Source organism: Somniosus microcephalus, chromosome 5 (assembly GCF_052327205.1).
Source record: "Somniosus microcephalus isolate GS21.2 chromosome 5, FLI_Smic_1.0, whole genome shotgun sequence".
NCBI lineage: Eukaryota > Metazoa > Chordata > Chondrichthyes > Squaliformes > Somniosidae > Somniosus > Somniosus microcephalus.
Genome location: NC_140991.1, coordinates 64,514,138 through 64,533,931, shown reverse-complemented (window position 1 = coordinate 64,533,931; position 19,794 = coordinate 64,514,138). Strand labels below are relative to the sequence as shown.

The window sequence follows — 19,794 nt, the reverse complement described above, 5'->3', positions numbered from 1 at the left end:
CTCCAGCCAAACCGATGGACAAGAATTTTAAGGAGATTGTTGATACCCTACAGGAGCACTTAAACCCAACACCGCTGCTGATAGTGGAATGATTCAAATTCTTCAGGAGGAATCAGCACAAGAATGAAAGTAACGCTGATTACCTCACCGAATTAAGGAAGCTGTCAAAGCACTGCCAATTCGGGTCAGGACTGGTAGATTCTCTACGAGACAAATTTGTCTGCGGCCTCCTAAGTGAAGGAACACAGAAAAGGCTACTTTCTGAGAAAGATTTGACACTGGACAAGGCTTTCAGTGTGGCTGCATCATACGAAGCAGCAGCAAGAGGAGCTGCAGAGATACAGCAAAAGCCACAGGACTTCGGCACCCATGAAATGACACGGGGTTTCAAGAGATGTTATCGCTGTGGCAGATCCACCCGTGATCAGAGGGACTGCTGGTTCAAGGACAAAGCATGCAGGCAATGCGGAAAGATGGGACACATTGCACGTGTATGCCGATCTGGAAACAAAAAATCCACTGACAGAAAAAAAATCTGTAAGGAAAAGTACAGAAAGGTACAAATTATGACGGACAGTAGCTCCGAAGACCAGAAGAGCGATAGCGACTCCGGAAACAAGAGACTAAGCTGTCTCAAATTACATAATGTAATTGCCAAAGAAGATTACCAGACCATTTGGGTTACCCTCACGATAGCGGGGTCCCCAGTTAAAATGGAGCTAGATACAGGATCAGCTCTGACCGTCATAAGTCGACGGGATTACGAGCGGCTATTTCCGCATATACCTTTGAAAGACACATCCATTATCTTGAAGACATATACGGGGCAGAAAGTATACCCCAGAGGGAAAATAAGGGTGCCTGTTGTATACAACAGCAAGGAAATACAGAAGTTGTATTTATACATTCTGCAAGATGGTGGTCCACCGCTGTTGGGACGTGAATGGATCAGGAAGATACGTTTAGATTGGCACTCCATTCAGGCACTGACGGTGACCAGTAAGGAAAAAAATGATGATGACGTCATACCTGAACGATTAAAAGACATCTTGGCCAACGCCAAAGAAGTGTTTCAACAGGAACTAGGAACCTTGAAAGGCGTCACCGCCTCAATAAAAGTGGAAGATGCGGCAATTCCCAAGTTTTTTAAGGCAAGGCCGGTGCCATTCGCAATTCGTCCAGCAGTCGAGGCAGAGCTGGAGAATTTGGAAACAGCAGGCGTGTTATCCAAGGTAGATTGGAGCGAGTGGGCAACACCCATCGTCCCAGTCATGAAGAAAACGTTGAATAATGATAAATCTGAAGAACAGAGAAAAATTTGCTTCTGTGGGAACTTCAAGGTGACTGTAAACCCGGTCCTTCACACGGTACAGTATCCTCTCCCGAGGATAGAAGATATTTTCGCCTCACTATCCGGAGGGAAACGTTTCACCAAAATTGACTTGGCACAGGCATATCTACAGATGGAGGTTGAGGAGGCCTCTAAAATGTATCTCATGATAAACACACACAAAGGCCTGTACCAGTACAATCGACTGGTTTTCGGAGTAGCATCAGCTCCAGCTATCTGGCAAAGAGCTATGGAGCAAGTCCTCCAAGGGATTCCGGGGACTCAATGCTACCTAGACGACATCCTTGTAACAGGAGAAAATGACAACGAGCACCTTGCCAATTTGGAGCAGGTGCTCACTAGACTGAGAGAACGGGGCCTACGAGCAAATCGCCCCAAGTGCGAATTTTTCCAGAAACAAATATCATATTGTGCCCATATAATTAACGAAGAAGGGTTGCATAAGTCACCTGAAAAAATTGAAGCGGTCATAAAAGCCCCAGCACCTGAAAATGTCTCACAATTAAGGTCGTTCCTGGGATTGATTAATTACTATCATAAATTTTTACCGAACCTGTCAACTGTTCTGCACCCTCTTAATGCACTGCTACAAACGGGTGTAATTTGGAAATGGAGCAAAGACTGTAAACGTGCCTTCCATAAATGCAAAGGCTTGAGCACGTCCAAGGAAGTGTTGGCTCATTACAACCCATCACTGCCAATCAGACTGGCGTGCGATGCATCCCCTTACGGCGTAGGAGCGGTATTATCACATAGATTCCCTGATGGCTCGAAGCGGCCGATAGCTTTTGCGTCACGCTCATTGAACTCAGCTGAGCGTAACTACGCCCAGATCGACAGGGAAGCACTCAGCCTGGTGTGGGGAGTGAAGAAATTCAACCATTACCTACACGGACAAAAATTTACCTTGTTGACTGACCATCAACCCCTCGTCTCCATATTCAACCCTAAAAAGGGCGTTCCCATTATGACAGCGCAAAGGCTACAGAGGTGGTCCCTTTTCCTAGGGGCACACCAATATGACATAGAATACAAAGGATCAAAACAGCATGGGAATGCTGATGGTTTATCACGCCTACCGTTGCCAACGGTAGAAGAGGGACCTACAGTGGACCCAGTGGAGATGTTCCACTCAACCATAGTGGAATGTCTACCAGTAACAAATTCTACCATTGAAAAGGAAAGGAGAAATTACCCGACTCTCTCACGAGTCTACGATTTAACGGTGAAGGGATGGCCAGCACATGGCGAACCACTGTTGCCAGCATTCTCGCAAAGAAGAGAACAGCTGTCAGTGTGCCGAGGAACCTTGATGTGTGGATCCAGAGTGGTGATTCCACCCAAACTCCAGGATAAAGTGCTAAAGGAGCTTCACGAGGGGCATCTGGGTGGAGTGAAAATGAAGAACCTAGCCAGAGCGTTTGTGTGGTGGCCAGGTATCGATGGAGACATCGAAGAAATGACCAAGAGCTGTCTAGGATGCCAGAAGGTCCAAAACGCCCCACCACAAGCCCCTCTACATCCATGGGAGTGGCCCTAATCTCCATGGCAAAGGGTACATATCGGCTTTGCTGGTCCATTTATGGACTCAATGTTCTTAATCGCGGTTGATGCACACTCCAAGTGGCCAGTGGTAATAAAGATGTCCTCCACCACCACGGAAAAAACCATCACAGTATTAAGGACCATATTTGCCAGGAATGGGCTGCCTGAACAGATCTGTTCTGATAATGGACCACAATTTGTGTCCGAAGAATTCAGGAAGCTCTTAAAAAACAATGGGGTTAAGCACTACACGTCCGCCCCATACCATCCCGCCACCAATGGATTAGCTGAAAGGTTTGTCCAGACCTTCAAGAAGGCCATAAAGGCCATGAGTAATGAAGACATAAATCTACAGCATAAGGTAGATAACTTCTTATTTGCATACAGGAATGCAACACATGTGGTTACAAACCAAACTCCCGCCATGATGTTTTTCAATAGAACACTAAGATGCCGGCTGGATTTGATCAAGCCAAACATCAGAAGGGACGTAGAGAACCGACAATTTCAAGGCATGAATGAAAGGCCAACTAGAACCTTCCAGATAGGTCAACAAGTTTTGGCCCGGGACTACCGTACCGAGAAATGGCAGCCTGGAACTATTTGCACACGACTAGGACCGCTGATGTATACCGTGGCCATTGGAGAAAGCATAATAAGGCGCCATGCTGACCAGATCATAGAGTCATCCGAAAAGGGACAACCTACACCACAACTCTATACGCCTAATGATGAAGCAGAGATACCCATAGTATCTACCTCCGATCCGGTGATACTAGAACCAGATGAACCCGACACTGGCATTCAAGCCGAATCGACCTTGCCAAAAGAACCTACTACACCACCGAAAACTACTACACCACCGAGGCGTTATCCGGACCGAGTCAGGAAGCCTTCAGAGAGACTGACTTATAATTGATTAACTGCAGCAAATGTGTAGATTATTGTTCTTGCAAACATGTTAATTAATGATTACTTGAAATGTTATGTACTAATTATCTAAAAGGGGAGGAATTGTAGTGTATGTACCTTTAAGAGCCCCTGTGTACTGTAATGCCGGTAGTGCCCACTCGGGTATATAAGCCTGTATAGTGTCTTGTATCTTTTAGTTCACCTCCAGACTTTGTTCAGTAAACACCTGTTAAACCAACTCCTGCATTCCGTGTCTCCATTAACACACGGATACAACAATGTTGGTGTTGGGGATAATTGTGGGAGGATTCGGGGGACCAAGGTCTGATTGTTTCATTGGCTCCGATGTTGCTGGAATAGATGGCAGTTGCAGGTGAGATGACAGAAGCGATCTGTCAATGGTGAGAGAGGTTCTCCCAATGAAGTGGCACTGGGCATACAGTTGGATTTAAAAACTTGTAAGCTAAAGAAATCTGTATATGTATTAAAAATGCAGTAACCAATGTTTTCTTTGCTCTGAAACTCACCATGTGCAACATTGCATCCTTGATACCACTTCTGCAGCTGTCATCTTTTCACAAACATCAGACCAGACTCATAACACGCCACACTTAACTGGCGTGTTGTCCGGGCATTGTAAAACCCGACCCAAATGCTGGAAAATCGAAAAAGACCCTGAAAACTGCTCACAAGTATCTGTAAATAGGCCTTTTATCCATTTCCCGCTGCTAGGTATCGAGTCCATTCGCAAATCAGGGACCCGACACTTGGGAAGTTTGTGTGGAGGCGGGATGACGGCAGGTGTGGAACCCGCCATCAATCAAAATGACTTTAGCCTCTGACCCGCCTCTAAACCCGCCCTCTGAGCGTCGGCAACATCGCGGCTTTAAGTGTCCTCCTCACAACTTGCTTTCCCACCTACCTTTGTATCGTCAGCAAATTTGGCTACCGTACACTCGGTCCCTTCGTCCAAGCCATTAATATAGATTGTAAATAGTTGAGGCCCCAGCACTGATCCCTGTGGCACCCCACTAGTTACAGTTTGCCAACTGAAAATGACCCATTTATCCCGACTCTGTTTTCTGTTCCAATCCTCTATCCATGCTAATATATTACCCCCAACACCATGAGCTCTTACCTTGTGCAGTAACCTTTTATGTGGCACCTTATCGAATGCCTTTTGGAAATCCAAATACACTACATCAACTGGTTCCCCTTGATCCACCCTGCTCATTATATCCTCAAAGAACTCTAATAAATTTGTCAAACACGATTTCCCTTTCAGAAAACCATATTGACTCTGCTTGATTGTATTATGATTTTCTAAATGTCCTGCTACTACTCTCTTAATAATGGATTCCAGCATTTTCCCAATATTCAGATGTTAGGCTAACTGGTCTATAGTTTCCTGCTTTCTGTCTCCCTCCTTTCTCGAATAGGATCGTTACATTTGCGGTTTTACAATCCGCTGGGACCTTTCCAGAATCTAGGGAATTTTGGAAGGTTACAACCAATGCATCCAATATCTCTGCAGTCACTTCATTTAAGACCCTAGGATGCAGGCCATCAGGTCCAGGGGACGTGTCAGCCTTTAGTCCCATTAGTTTGTCTAGTACTTTTTCTCCAGTGATAGTGATTGTTTTAAATTCCTCCCTCCCTTTTGCCCCTTGATTATCTACTATTATTGGGATGTGTTACATAGTTATGTTGGGACTACATTGTACAAGTGTACTAACACTCAAATCAAGTGTAGCAGCACTACGATGCTGGGAAAGTAGTGCGCAGCCATTACAACACAAATAAAACAGTAGTTATAATTACAAACTACCGAGTCCAGAGTCGTCTTTACAAAGCACTACAAGCGCTAGAAGACATAACATGGTGGCAGCGGTATAAGTGAGTAAAACTTACGCAAATAAAAACGATATCAGATTGAAGAAAGAAATTTAAAAGTAAACTCTGCAGCGTTGTAACTGCGAATCGTACGGGCAGCTAAAATGGCGGCGTCCAATGCACTGACCGCGAATATGCTCCCCATCATGAACTGGGAAGCCGACGATATTGTGGAAGCTTTCCGGAAATTTAAGCAAAAATGCGAGCTTACATTTAAAAGTTTCCTGAAAGGCTCCTCCTCCGAGGAAAAAGTCAGCTACATTCTACTGTGGGTGGGAGAAAAAGGCTTAGATCTCTATAACAGCTGGAGTTTATCTGAAGAGGATAAAACGAACCCTACGGAGATTTATGAAAAGTTCAGTAACCATCTCGAGCCTAAATCAAACCATCGCATAAACAGGTATAAATTCCAAAGCTTAAGACAGGAACCTGGTGAAGCGGCTGACAATTTCCTGATGAGATTAAAAAACGAAGCCAGCAAATGCAAGTTTACTGAACTAGAAGAAAGGCTGGTAGACCAATTAATATGGGGATCAGCACATACAGAAGTGCAAAAAGAACTAATAGGAAAAGAAAAGCTCGGAATATCAGAAGCCATAGATACAGCGAGGGCTCACGAAGCCACAAAACAACAGATGAAAACGTTGAATACTCATACAGCTGACGTGCGGACAACTCCCGAACCGGATCACAGAGTAGATGCAGTGCGCGAAAAGCACAGCACACAAAAACAAGTATATGACAGCGGGAAGAATACGTGTAGAAACTGCGGAAGAAAACACGACTACACAGACAGAAGAAAATGCCCAGCGTATGGAACAAGCTGCAACACGTGTGGTAAAGCAAACCACTGGCAAAAGATGTGCAGAGCTAAAAGAGAGGGGCTACACACCAAAAGCAGAGGTGGGCAGCAGAACCAACAAAAGAGAAACAAAATCCATACCATGGGTGAGCAAGATGACGAAGACTGCGGGTACGACAAAGCTCTGAACATTGAAACCATAAAGGTTCTCTTACACGAAACGTCCAGAGCGGAAAGCACCCCAAAGAAAGAATGGCACACTATCATCCAGATTAAAAAGAGGATCGAAGGACAGCCCACAACCGTCAATCTAAAAGTAAAGTTGGACACAGGAACTCAGTGCAACATCCTTCCACTGGGGCTATACCAGAGGATCTTCCCCGAAAACTTGGGTGAAGATAGATACCCGAAAAGAGGATGTTTAAAAGCAAACAACGTCACGCTGACAGCGTATGGGGGGAGCGAGATCAGACAACTCGGAACAACTTATATAAAAGGAACACACAAAAGCAGAAACATCAACTGCATGTTCTATGTGACCGACTCCGAGGGACCGGCGATCCTGGGATTAAACAGCTGCGAGAAGCTGGGGTTAATCTCGGTAAACCACGAACTAACAAAAACATCACTGAAAGTCGACAGCAACACCCCACTGGAGAATCGTCCACAAATCATGGACACGAAACATTTGATGGACATGTATCCAGAATGTTTTGATGACACTGTAGGATGCTTCGGGGAGTTCAAGTACCATATAACAATAGATGCAGAGGTAAAACCCGTCATTCACGCTCCAAGAAAAATACCCATCAAGCTAAAAGAAAAATTATACACCGAACTAAAAGAAATGGAAGAGAAAGAAATAATCGCAAAGGTCACTGAACCCACAGACTGGGTAAACTCGATTGTGGTACGGGAAAAGCCGAACGGGCGGCTCAGAATCTGTCTGGACCCCAAAGACTTAAACCAGGCAATAAAGCAGGACCACTACCCCACACCAACATTAGAGGAATCACACCAGCACTGGCAGGAGCCAAAGTCTTCTCCAAACTGGATGCCAGAAACGGCTACTGGAACGTAAAACTGGATGAAGAATCAACTAACCTGACGACTTTTAATACACCATTGGGGTGTTATAAATTCCTGCGGCTGCCATTCGGGTTGAAAGTCAGCCAAGACATCTTCCAACAAAAGATAGATGAAACATACAAAGGCTGTGAAGGAGCCATTGGAATCGCTGATGACATCCAAGTTTATGGATCAAATGAAAGAGACCACGACGTGCACTTGCACAAGGCCATGGAGCGCACCAGAACGGCTGGCATCAAGCTGAACGCCGAGAAGTGCATCGTTAAAAGTACGAAATGCAAATTTTGTGGCATGATCTACACACCGGAGGGTGTCAAGCCTAATCCCGAAAAGGTCGAGGCGATAGCAGAGATGAAACCTCCAAACGACAAGAAGGAGCTGAGAAGCTACCTCGGCTTGGTCCAGTATATGAGCTCTTTCATCCCGAACATGTCAGACTACACAGCGAACCTAAGAGAATTACTAAAAGAAGACACCGAATACCAATGGTCAGAATCTCATGAGAGGAACTTCAAACACCTAAAGGAATTATTATGTAAAAAAACCAGCCTGTCTTATTACGATAGAAAAAAACCTGTCACCCTACAGGTAGATGCCTCTACCAGGGGGCTAGGGGCAGCCCTCGTGCAGGAAGGAAAACCAATAGCTTTCGCATCGAAGGCATTGACATCAGCAGAGACAAGATACGCAAACATCGAAAGAGAGCTATTGGCAGCAGTATACGGATGTGAAAAGTTCCACACCTACTTATATGGAAGAAAATTCGAGGTAGAGAGTGACCATCGTCCACTCGAACAAATTTACAAGAAAAACCTAAGCAAGGCCCCAGCAAGACTGCAAAGGTTACTGTTAAGACTCCAAAGTTACGACTTCGAATTAAAATACCGGCCAGGGAAAGAAATGGCACTGGCAGACGCATTGTCTCGATTGTCACCACACGAAAAACACGAGATGAAGAGCCTGACAGTAAAAATACACCACCTCGTAAATGTTACTCCCACAAAGCTTAGCCAAATTCAAGAGGAGACTGGTAAAGAAGAGGAGTTGCTACTACTCATGCAACAGGTAATACAGGGGTGGCTGGAGAAGATCCAGCAGGTCCAAAACCAAATCCGACAGTACTGGACAATCAGAGGCGACATCTCAGTGGAGGACGGTGTTATCCTTGCTGGCTCAAGAATCATAATACCAAAAACGATGCAAACAGAACTTCTCCGCTTAATACACCAAGGCCATATGGGGATTGAGAAATGTAAATGTAGCCTGGCGAAATGGAGCAGCACAGGACACGAACTTTCGTTTTTGGGTTTTTTTTATTCTGTATTAATAACTTGGGTCTAGGTTTAGGATGAAATTGTAAATACATAAAATACAGTCGACAAAATACGGCAGTGGCTTGCTGCAAAACAGAACATGAGGCAAACCACAGGTGAAGGCAGTTAATTAACTAACAATCATTATACAAAACAAAACATATCATACCATACATTCGTATGTCCCGTTATCACTTGTCACCTCTTACAAGCAAACAGAAAGTATTAAACTCGTTCGAAACGTAGCCCCAAGGGCTCAACAACAATTTTAACAAAGGTTAACACCAGCACATGGTGGGACAATCTACAAGCATCCCCGTGATATCGAGTGATTTGGGAAACAATATCACTTTAAAACTATGTCTGGCTGCACTAAATGCTGTTTTAGTTGTACTTTACGCAGACTAAGTTCATTTAAAAAGTCATATTCACCCCAACTCTCCTGAGCACACCCCCCACGCTGGATCTAGAAAATGGAGGCTGTGAAGAAAGGGGAGGTTCCTTTGGCATCACATGGCCTTACCCATAACCCTTTTCTCAAATTCTAAAGGGGAAAATGAACCGCGCCATCTAGTGGACTTAAATATTCACTGCATTTTCCCACTTGGCTACATAAACTAAGAGCCAGGTCAGCTGTGTACTGGATAGGCATGTACAAAAGCATAGAACAAATGGTCTCCACATGCTGCATATGCCAGAAATACCGAAACACACAGCAGAAGGAGGAGATGATTCAAATGGAAGTACCCCCGAGACCATGGCACACGGTCGGAACAGATCTGTTCCTGTGCAACCAGGAGTGGTACATCATAGTAGCAGACTACTACTCAAAATTTCCCTTTGTCAAAAGGATAAACGACATGAGAGCCACAACAATCACAAAAATTGCGAAAAACTTATTCGCAGAACAGGGCATCCCAGAGAAGGTCATCTGCGACAATGGGACACAATTCACCTCCAGCGAATTCAGAGCACTGGCTGGAAAATACGGATTTAAAATAATTACCTCATCCCCACATTACCCAAGGGGACACGGATTTATTGAAAGACAGATCCAAACAGTCAAAAGAGCTCTCATTAAAAGCAAGGAGATGGGAGAAGACCAAGACTTCGCCCTTTTGGCAATCAGATCGACACCTTTGAGAGCAGACTCGAAATCACCAGCAGAACTACTAAACGGTAGAAAATACAAAACAACTCTACCAGCAAAGGTATATCCTCCCGAGGACCAAGAGGATGTTCGGCAGAAGCTGATGGAAACACAAGCTACGGGGAGTACACACTATAACAAGCATGCCAAACCACTACCGGAGCTGCTAAATGGGCAATCAGTGCATATACAAGATCCGTTGTTGAGAACATGGAGTCCAGCCAAGGTTATTGGAAAAGCTGATCTCCAAGATCTTACTTGGTAGAGACAGAACCTGGAAACCAATACAGGCGAAACAGGATCCATATCAGACCCTCACCTGAAGCTGTCAAACAGCAGACAACATTAACAGCAGTTAGGGTACCAGACACGGAAAACAATATAACGCCAGAAACAAACACCTCAAATACAACAACTACAAACATGCACTCTCCAGAGCCAAACACGACAGCAGCGGCAACAAGAAAAGAACACACCAAAACACCGCAGAAAAGAATAGTTACAGCCAAGTCCACAAGATGGAGGAGTAACATACAACCACCTGAGCGGTATCGCGAATAATTATAAAGACAATTATAATTCGCACAGAACAGTAAAACAACATGGACAAATATCTGTATATAAATTGAGCAAATAAAGCTCACGTTCTGTATTTTGTTAACGTTATTCAACTGGAAACATTGTAAAATAGAAAATTGATGTAATTAGTTTCGTTGGTGATGGGCCTTCAATAACCACAAAACTAGAAGTTATAGACTTAAACAAGTTGGCTTTTAATCACTAAGATCAGAGCTAACATCTCAACACGCCGACTGGTTCACAGGAATGAGTCATACAGATCCTGGGATCTTTATGTAAGAGAAGTCAGGGGCGGAGCCAAGAGCCAAGACCTGGAAGCTCCCAGGTTAGTCGGGAAAGAGGAAGTGAAACTATACACAGTGGGGGAGGGTAATATACATGAGTGCAAAATGAACACAGGATCAAGACAAACAGATTTCATTACATTCACCCCTTCTATAGATTTAGTCCATCGGGGTGATGTTTCTTAAAAGTTGGTATAAGTGAGTCTGTCAGGAGGTTTTGCAGTTCTCAGTGATTGGCGCAAAGCCGGTTGGGGTGCCTCTAGGGGAGTGGATTCTGGTTCCTCCGCTGTCCGGGCCTCTGCAGTGTCTTCCAGGTTATCTGCAGTGTCCTCCAGGTTAAAGTTGGGTATTGATACCTCTGGGCGTCCTGTCTCTTTGTAGTGTAGGTCTTCATCGGGTAGTCTCCCATCGTTCTCTCCGCTCCCCGAGGGAGCGAGGTCTTTTATGGAAACAGTGTCCTCTAGCCCGTCAGAGTATTCGATATAGGCGTACTGAGGGTTTGCATGGAGGAGCTGTACCTTTTCCACAAGGGGGTCCATTTTATGGCCTCTCACATGCTTCCGCAATAGTACTGTCCCCGGAGACGTCAGCCACGCGGGTAGAGATATGCCCGAGGTGGATTTCCGGGGGAAAACGAACATCTTTTCGTGAGGGGTAGCATTAGTGGCAGTACATAACAGAGACCTTATGGAGTGGAGCACGTCTGGGAGGACTTCCTGCCAGCGGGAGGTCGGAAGGCCTTTTGACTTTAAGGCCAACGTGACAGCCTTCCAAACAGTAGCATTCTCCCTTTCCACTTGCCCATTACCCCGGGGGTTGTAGCTAGTGGTTCTGCTAGTGGCTATCCCCTTCGAGAGCAAGAACTGGCGCAGCTCGCCACTCATGAATGACGTCCCCCTATCGCTGTGTATGTAGTTCGGCATGCCAAACATGCAGAATAGATTACAGAGACACTTGATGACCGTGGCACTGGTCATGTCTGGGCAGGGAATGGCGAAGGGGAAGCGGGAATATTCATCAATGATATTGAGGAAGTATACGTTACGGTCGGCAGAGGGAAGGGGTCCCTTGAAGTCCAGACTTAGGCGCTCGAATGGCCGTGTGGATTTGATAAGGTGTGCACGGTCAGGCCTGTAGAAACGAGGCTTGCATTCCGCACAGATGCGGCAGGCTCTGGTCATTGCCCTGACCTCCTCGATGGAGTGGGGCAGATTGCGGGACTTTATAAAATGGTATAGTTGGGTGACCCCTGGGTGACAGAGGTCGTTGTGGAGACCCTGTAATTTGTCCGTATGAATGCTGGCACACATTCCCCGCGATAGGGCGTCTGGGGGTTCATTAAGGGCTCCCAGCCTGTACATAATATCATAGTCGAACGTGGATAGTTCGATCCTCCACCTGAGTATTTTGTCATTCTTGATTTTCCCCCTTTGTTTGTTATTAAACATGAAAGCCACCGACCGCTGGTCGGTGAGCAGGGTGAAACGTTTGCTGGCTAGGTAGTGTCTCCAGTGCCGCACTGCCTCCACTATAGCCCGTGCCTCCTTCTCGACAGAAGAGTGCCTGATTTCAGGTCCCTGAAGGGTTCGGGAGAAGAAGGCCACAGGTCTCCCAGCCTGATTGAGGGTCGCAGCTAAGGCAAAGTCTGACGCATCGCTTTCGACTTGAAAGGGAATGCATTCATCCACTGCACACACTGCAGCCCTTTCAATGTCCTGTTTAATACTGGTGAAAGCCTCCCGAGCTTCAGCTGATAGTGGGAAGGACGTCGATTTAATGAGGGGTCGGGCCTTATCAGAGTAATTGGGCACCCATTGGGCATAATACGAAAAAAATCCCAGGCACCTTTTTAAAGCTTTGGGGTTGTGTGGCAGGGGCAGTTCCTTTAGGGGGCGTAATCGGTCAGGGTCCGGTCCAATTACCCCATCTTCCACCACACAGCCGAGGATACAGAGACGGGTTGTGTTGAAGACACATTTGTCTTCGTTGTAGGTTAGATTCAGCTTTAGGGCAGTTTTTAAAAATCTCGCAAGATTTAGATCGTGGTCTTGCTGGTTGTGCCCGCAGATAGTGACATTGTCCAGATAGGGGTAGGTAGCTTGTAGTTTATTCTCGTCAACCATGCGGTCCATCTCACGTTGGAAGACCGAGACCCCATTTGTTACCCCGAAGGGCACTCTGAGAAAATGGTAGAGGCGCTCGTTCGCCTCGAAGGCGGTGTATGGGCGGTCCTCCATTCTAATGGGGAGCTGGTGATACGCGGATTTGAGGTCGATAGTCGAGAAGAATCGTTATTGCGCAATCTGGTTGACCATTTCTGATATGCGGGGTAAAGGGTAGGCGTCCAGCTGGGTATAAATATTAACAGTCTGGCTGTAGTCAATTACCATCCGTTTCTTTTTTCTATTTTTAACTATGACTACTTGGGCACGCCACGGGCTGGTACTGCATTCAATAATGCCTTCCCGCAGGAGTCTGTCCACTTCCGCCTTGATAAAGTGTCTGTCTTCCAGGCTGTACCGTCTACTTTTGGTCGCTATGGGCCTACAGTTCAGAGCGAGATTAGCGAATAAAGAGGGCGGGCTGATTTTTAAGGTTGATAGGCCACAGACTGTGAGTGGCGGCTGGGACCCGCCATATGCTAGCGTGACACTTTCGTGGTGGCACTGGAAGTCCAGGCCCAAGATTACATTAACACAGAGTTCTGGCATCACGAGGAGTTTAAAATCCTTGTAGTCCGTGCCTTTTACAGTCAGTGTTACCACACAATAGCCCAAAATGTCCGAAGTGTGGGGCTTAGCAGCCATAGCAATTCTGCTCCGTGTAGGGGTTACCGTTAATGAGTGCCGCCGTACCAGGCTAGGGTGGATAAAACTCTCGGTACTCCCACAGTCAATTAAACATTTCATTAAATTCCCGTTTACCTGTATGTCCATCATGGATTTTGTCAACGGGTGTGGCCTGGATTGATCCGTGATCGAAGCCACTGTTGGGCCCTGGGCGGCCGTTGAGTCGGGAAAAGATGGCAGATCCCAAGATGGCGGCCCGCACGGCACGCACGAAGCGGTGACGGAGTTGGAAATCAGATTCCCCCTGCAGACTTTGCTAAAATGCCCCTTTTTCTTACATTTGAAGCATGTAGCGTCCTTCGCTGGGCATCGTTGTCTGGGGTGCTTGGCCTGGCCGCAGAAGTAGCATTTCGGGCCTCGAGACATTGCCGCTGTAGTAGGACTCCTGGGTGAACTTCTGTGTGGGGACTCCGGCGGCGTAGAGCTGGTCTGAGACCTGGATGGGGAAGATGGCTGATTCCAAGATGGCGGCCCCCTCGGCGCGCACGAGGCGGTGAGGGCCGCATGGCCGGAAGAATAAGAGTCAGAGTTTTTCTGGGCCACGTCCAGCGATCACGCAGTGGCCACTGCCTTTTTTAAGTCCAGGACCTCCTTCTCCAGCAGTCTCTGCCGGATATAATTCGATTTGAGGCCCGTGATGAAGGAATCGCGGACCAATTCGTCAGAGTATGCATTGGCCGTCACGGCCTTGCAGTTACAGTCCTGGACCAGGTCCTTTAGGCCCTGTAAGAAATCGTCCATTGATTCCTCTGGTCGCTGCCTGCATGTAGCCAGCAGATGTCTGGTGTACACTTCGTTTACCGGCCTCTAGTATTGGGCCTTCAGGATAGTGATGGCCTCCGTGTAAGAGGTGGCGTCCCGGATGAGGCCCCCGCGAAGAGTTCGAAGCATTTGAGCCAGTGTCCAAATTGATTTGATGCTTCAGCAGAATGTGGATCCAAGTCCAGACGCTCTGGTTTTAGGAGTCGATCCATCCTAGTATTCTTTAGTGATTAAAATTGATGGGCCTTCAATAACCACAAAACTAGAAGTTATAGACTTAAACAAGTTGGCTTTTAATTACTAAGATCAGGGCTAACATCTCAACACGCCGACTGGTTCACAGGAATGAGTCATACAGATCCTGGGATCTTTATGTAAGAGAAGTCAGGGGTGGAGCCAAGAGCCAAGACCTGGAACCTCCCAGGTTAGTCGGGAAAGAGGAAGTGAAACTATACACAGTGGGGGAGGGTAATATAGATGAGTGCAAAACGAATACAGGATCAAGAGAAACAGATTTCATTACAGTTGGGAAAGAGGGATGTTACATAGTTATGTTGGGACTGTGGTAAACCACTGTATTGTATATTGCCACCTCTGGGTGGCGCTGTGTATGGAGGCATGCCTCAGCTGACTCCACCCACCACTGTGTGGGTTTCGTTCAGACTTGTTCAGTCACTCACGAAGAAGCATGGTCTCTTCTTAGCTAATAAAAGCCTTATTCATCTCTTCTTTCGACTCATCATCTCTTCTTCGACTCATCACCTTTTATGAAGTAATTGATAAGCGTATCAATTTTATTAGCTAAAAGTTAAATGGCGACACCTGAGGAGCAACAACAGCAACGGATACAGCAGACATTGCTGAGAGCCCTCAGACCACCACGCCTGGACCTCGACCCTCAAGATGTGGGTGCATCAGCCAAGTTTGAACACTGGCTGAGCTGCTTTGAATCCTTCCTCGCAATCTCACAGGTTACAGAGGAGGATCACAAACTGAAAATTTTGACCGCCCAGGTGAGCCATCAAGTATATATGCTAATCCGGGACTCTAATACGTACGTGGCGGCCCTCGAGCTACTAAAAGGGCAATATACGCGCCCAGTGAACACAATTTACGCCCGACACCTCTTGGGATCCCGCAGGCAGCAACCGGGAGAATCGGTAGGGGCATTTGCACGGGCGCTACTGGCACTCTGCAGAGACTGCGATTGTAAAGCGGTAACGGCTGTGGAGCACGCGCAGGGACTCGCCTGTGATGCCTTCGTCAGGGGCCTCCAGTCAGACCACACCCGGCAGAGACTGCTAGAAAGCAAGGAACCCGACCTGAAGACGGCCATTGCCCTTGCGCTCTCGTTAGAGGAGGCCCACCGAAACCTCGAGGCATACCCCCGTAACGGCGCCGAGACATGGCAATCGAAACCGTGGGACACGGGACCGCCGCCCCCGGCACCAACCGCTGCAGCGACCCAACCGAGACAGCAGCCTCCGGTAAGAACTGCTTCGATGCCCAGTAACCAGGCCCAAAAATGCTATTTCTGTGGCCAGTTAAAACATCCCAGAGCGCACTGCCCAGCTAAGACAGCTACCTGCTCGGGCTGCGGGAAGAAAGGCCATTACGCTAACGCCTGCAAGGGGAAGCCAGCCAGCAGCGCAGCGTGCGGGCCGTGGGAGCAGCCATCTTATCCGCCATTTTGTGTACCCCCGGCCGCATGGCATCCGCCGCCATCGTATCCAACGCACTCAACCGCCATTTCGTCACCGGAACCGACCACCGTCTCGGCGGATGACTATAGTGACTCACTAAGCCACATACTGGCCTCCGTGACGCTGGATCAAGGCCACCCTCACCATCTATCCAGCTCCATGATGGATATCGCGGTAAACGGCCGCGCCACCAGTTGCCTGATCGACAGCGGGAGCACAGAGAGTTTCGTCCACCCCAACACGGTACGTAGCCACTCCCTCACGATTCTGCCAACGCACCATCGCATTTCTATGGCGTCCAAGTCCCAGTCAATGGACATCAGCGGCTACTGTGTGGTGACCCTGTCAGTAGGGGGCACTGAATATCAAAAATTTAAACTGCTAGTCCTGCCCCGTCTTTGCGCTGCCGTCCTGCTAGGGTTGGATTTTCAGTGCCACCTTAAGAGTGTCACACTAGCATACGGTGGACCCCTCCCCCCACTCACAGTCTGCAACCAACAACTTTTAAATCGCCCGCTGCAAACCACCTGCAGCCTTTCCACATTAAAAGTCCCCCCCCCTCCCCTGTTCGCTAACCTCACCCGCGACTGTAAACCCATCGCTACCAAAAGCAGGCGGTACAGTGCCGGGGACAGAGCTTTTATCAGCTCTGAGGTGGAGCGGCTCTTGAAGGAGGGCATTATCGAAGGTAGCACTAGCCCCTGGCGAGCCCAGGTTGTAGTCGTTAAAACCACTGCAAAACGCCGCATGGTAATCGACTACAGCCAAACCATAAACCGGTACACCCAGCTGGACGCGTACCCCCTCCCTCGCATATCTGATATGGTCAATCAGATTGCGCAATACAAAGTATTCTCCACCATCGACCTTAAGTCAGCGTACCACCAGCTGCCCATCCGCCATGAGGACCGCCAGTATACTGCCTTCGAGGCAAACGGCCGCCTCTACCACTTCCTTAGGGTCCCCTTCGGCGTCACCAACGGGGTTTCGGTCTTCCAAAGGGAGATGGACCGAATGGTTGACCAGAACGCGCTGCGGGCAACCTTCCCCTATTTGGATAACGTCACCATCTGCGGCCACGACCAGCAGGACCACGACGTTAATCTAGCAAATTTCCTCCGTACGGCCCAACGGCTGAACCTAACGTACAATAAGGAAAAATGTATGTTTCACACCAAGCGCCTGGCCATCCTCGGCTGCGTGGTGGAGAACGGAGTCATCGGGCCCGACCCCGACAGAATGCGCCCCCTAATGGAGCTACCCCTTCCCCACTGCCAAAAAGCACTGAAGAGATGCCTGGGGTTTTTCTCCTACTACGCCCAGTGGGTGCCCCTCTATGCAGACAAAGCCAGGCCCCTCATCAAAGCCACCTCCTTCCCCCTGACACCAGAGGCGTGTGCAGCCTTCACTCTTATCAAGAACGATATCGCGAAGGCCGCAATGCACGCGGTGGATGAGTCCATCCCCTTCCAAGTGGAGAGCGATGCCTCCGACTTCGCCCTAGCCGCGACCCTTAACCAGGCGGGCAGACCCGTGGCCTTTTTCTCAAGGACCCTCCAGGGCCCCGAGACGAGACACTCCTCCGTCGAAAAGGAGGCCCAGGCTATTGTAGAAGCGGTGCGTCACTGGAGGCATTACCTGGCCGGGAAACGATTTACCCTGCTCACTGACCAGCGTTCAGTAGCTTTTATGTTTAATAATAAGCAGAGGGGTAAAATCAAGAACGACAAGATCTTGAGGTGGAGAATCGAACTCTCCACCTACAATTATGATATCTTGTATCGGCCAGGGAAACTCAATGAGCCCCCAGATGCCCTATCACGTGGTACATGCGCCAACGCGCAGAGTGATAGGCTGCAGTCCCTCCACAATGACCTCTGCCACCCGGGGGTCACCAGGTTTTTCCATTTTATCAAATCCCGTAACCTGCCCTACTCCATCGAGGAGGTCAGGACCATGACCAAGAGCTGCCAAATCTGCGCCGAGTGCAAACCGCACTTCTATAGGCCGGACAGAGCAAGCCTGATCAAGGCCACCCGCCCCTTCGAACGCCTGAGCGTCGATTTTAAAGGGCCCCTCCCCTCCGCTGACCGCAATGTGTACTTCCTCAACATAGTTGATGAGTACTCCCGTTTCCCCTTTGCCATCCCTTGCCCAGACATGACCAGTACCACGGTCATCAAGTGTCTGAATGACATCTTCGCTCTGTTCGGGTTCCCCAGCTATATACATAGCGACAGGGGCTCATCGTTCATGAGCGACGAACTTCGGCAGTACCTGCTAACAAGAGGTATCGCCACGAGCAGGACCACCAGTTACAACCCCCGGGGGAACGGCCAGGTGGAAAGGGAGAACGCGACGGTTTGGAAGGCAGTCCTCTTAGCACTAAAATCTAAGGGCCTTCCGACCTCCTGCTGGCAGGAGGTCCTCCCTGCAGCGCTTCACTCCATTCGGTCACTGCTTTGTACTGCCACTAATGCGACCCCTCATGAGAAAATGTTCGTTTTCCCCCGGAAGTCTACATCGGGAACCTCGCTACCGGCATGGTTGACTTCTCCTGGGCCCGTCCTACTGCGGAGGCACGTGAGGACGCATAAAACGGACCCCCTGGTCGAGCGGGTGCACCTCCTACACGCCAACCCCCAGTATGCCTGGGTGACATACCCAGACGGGCGGGAGGACACGGTCTCCATACGAGATCTCGCACCCTCGGGTACCCCTGAATTACCACCGTTATCCCCCTTACCACCGTTATCCCCCTTACCACTGTTATCCCCCACCACCCCTCCCAACCCAACCCCTGCAGACGGCATGCCAAAGCCCCAGGAATCTTCGCCAACCACCCAGACACCAGACCCGACGTCGGATGCTGCAACACCACCGCCGCCACCACGACGATCAGGACGTCAGACAAGGCCTCCTGATAGACTTAACTTGTAGTACCCTTCACCCCGCCGGACTTCACATTAAACAAGGGGTGAATGTGGTAAACCACTGTATTGTATATTGCCACCTCTGGGTGGCGCTGTGTATGGAGGCATGCCTCAGCTGACTCCACCCACCACTGTGTGGGTTTCGTTCAGACTTGTTCAGTCACTCACGAAGAAGCATGGTCTCTTCTTAGCTAATAAAAGCCTTATTCATCTCTTCTTTCGACTCATCATCTCTTCTTCGACTCATCACCTTTTATGAAGTAATTGATAAGCGTATCAGGGACTACATTTTACAAGTGTACTAACACTCAAATCAAGTGTAGCAGCACTACGATGCTGGGAAAGTAGTGCGCAGGCGCCGCACAGGACTTGAAAATATCACCCCGGACCATGCGGCAGGCAGCCATTACAACACAAATAAAACAGTAGTTATAATTACAAACTACCGAGTCCAGAGTCGTCTTTACAAAGCACTATGAGCGCTAGAAGACATAACAGGATGCTTTTAGTGTCTTCTACCATGAAGACAGATACAAAGGGCAGGATTTTCATTGGGCCGTGGAGGCGGGATTGGAGGCATGTGGGGGGTTAAAATCGCGAAATCGGGGGGCACAAACCCATCCCGCCCC

General features: G+C 48.3%; 1 long non-coding RNA gene across 1 annotated transcript in view; it reads right to left on the bottom strand.

Annotated features, from left to right (window-relative positions):
- Positions 1–9,464, bottom strand: part of LOC147117075 (uncharacterized) — a 42,690-nt gene extending 33,226 nt beyond the window's left edge. Inside the window, exon 1 of the long non-coding RNA XR_015078276.1 lies at positions 9,338–9,464. This is a non-coding gene — a long non-coding RNA (uncharacterized LOC147117075). The remainder of the gene's footprint in view (positions 1–9,337) is intronic.
- Positions 9,465–19,794: the final 10,330 nt, after the last annotated feature.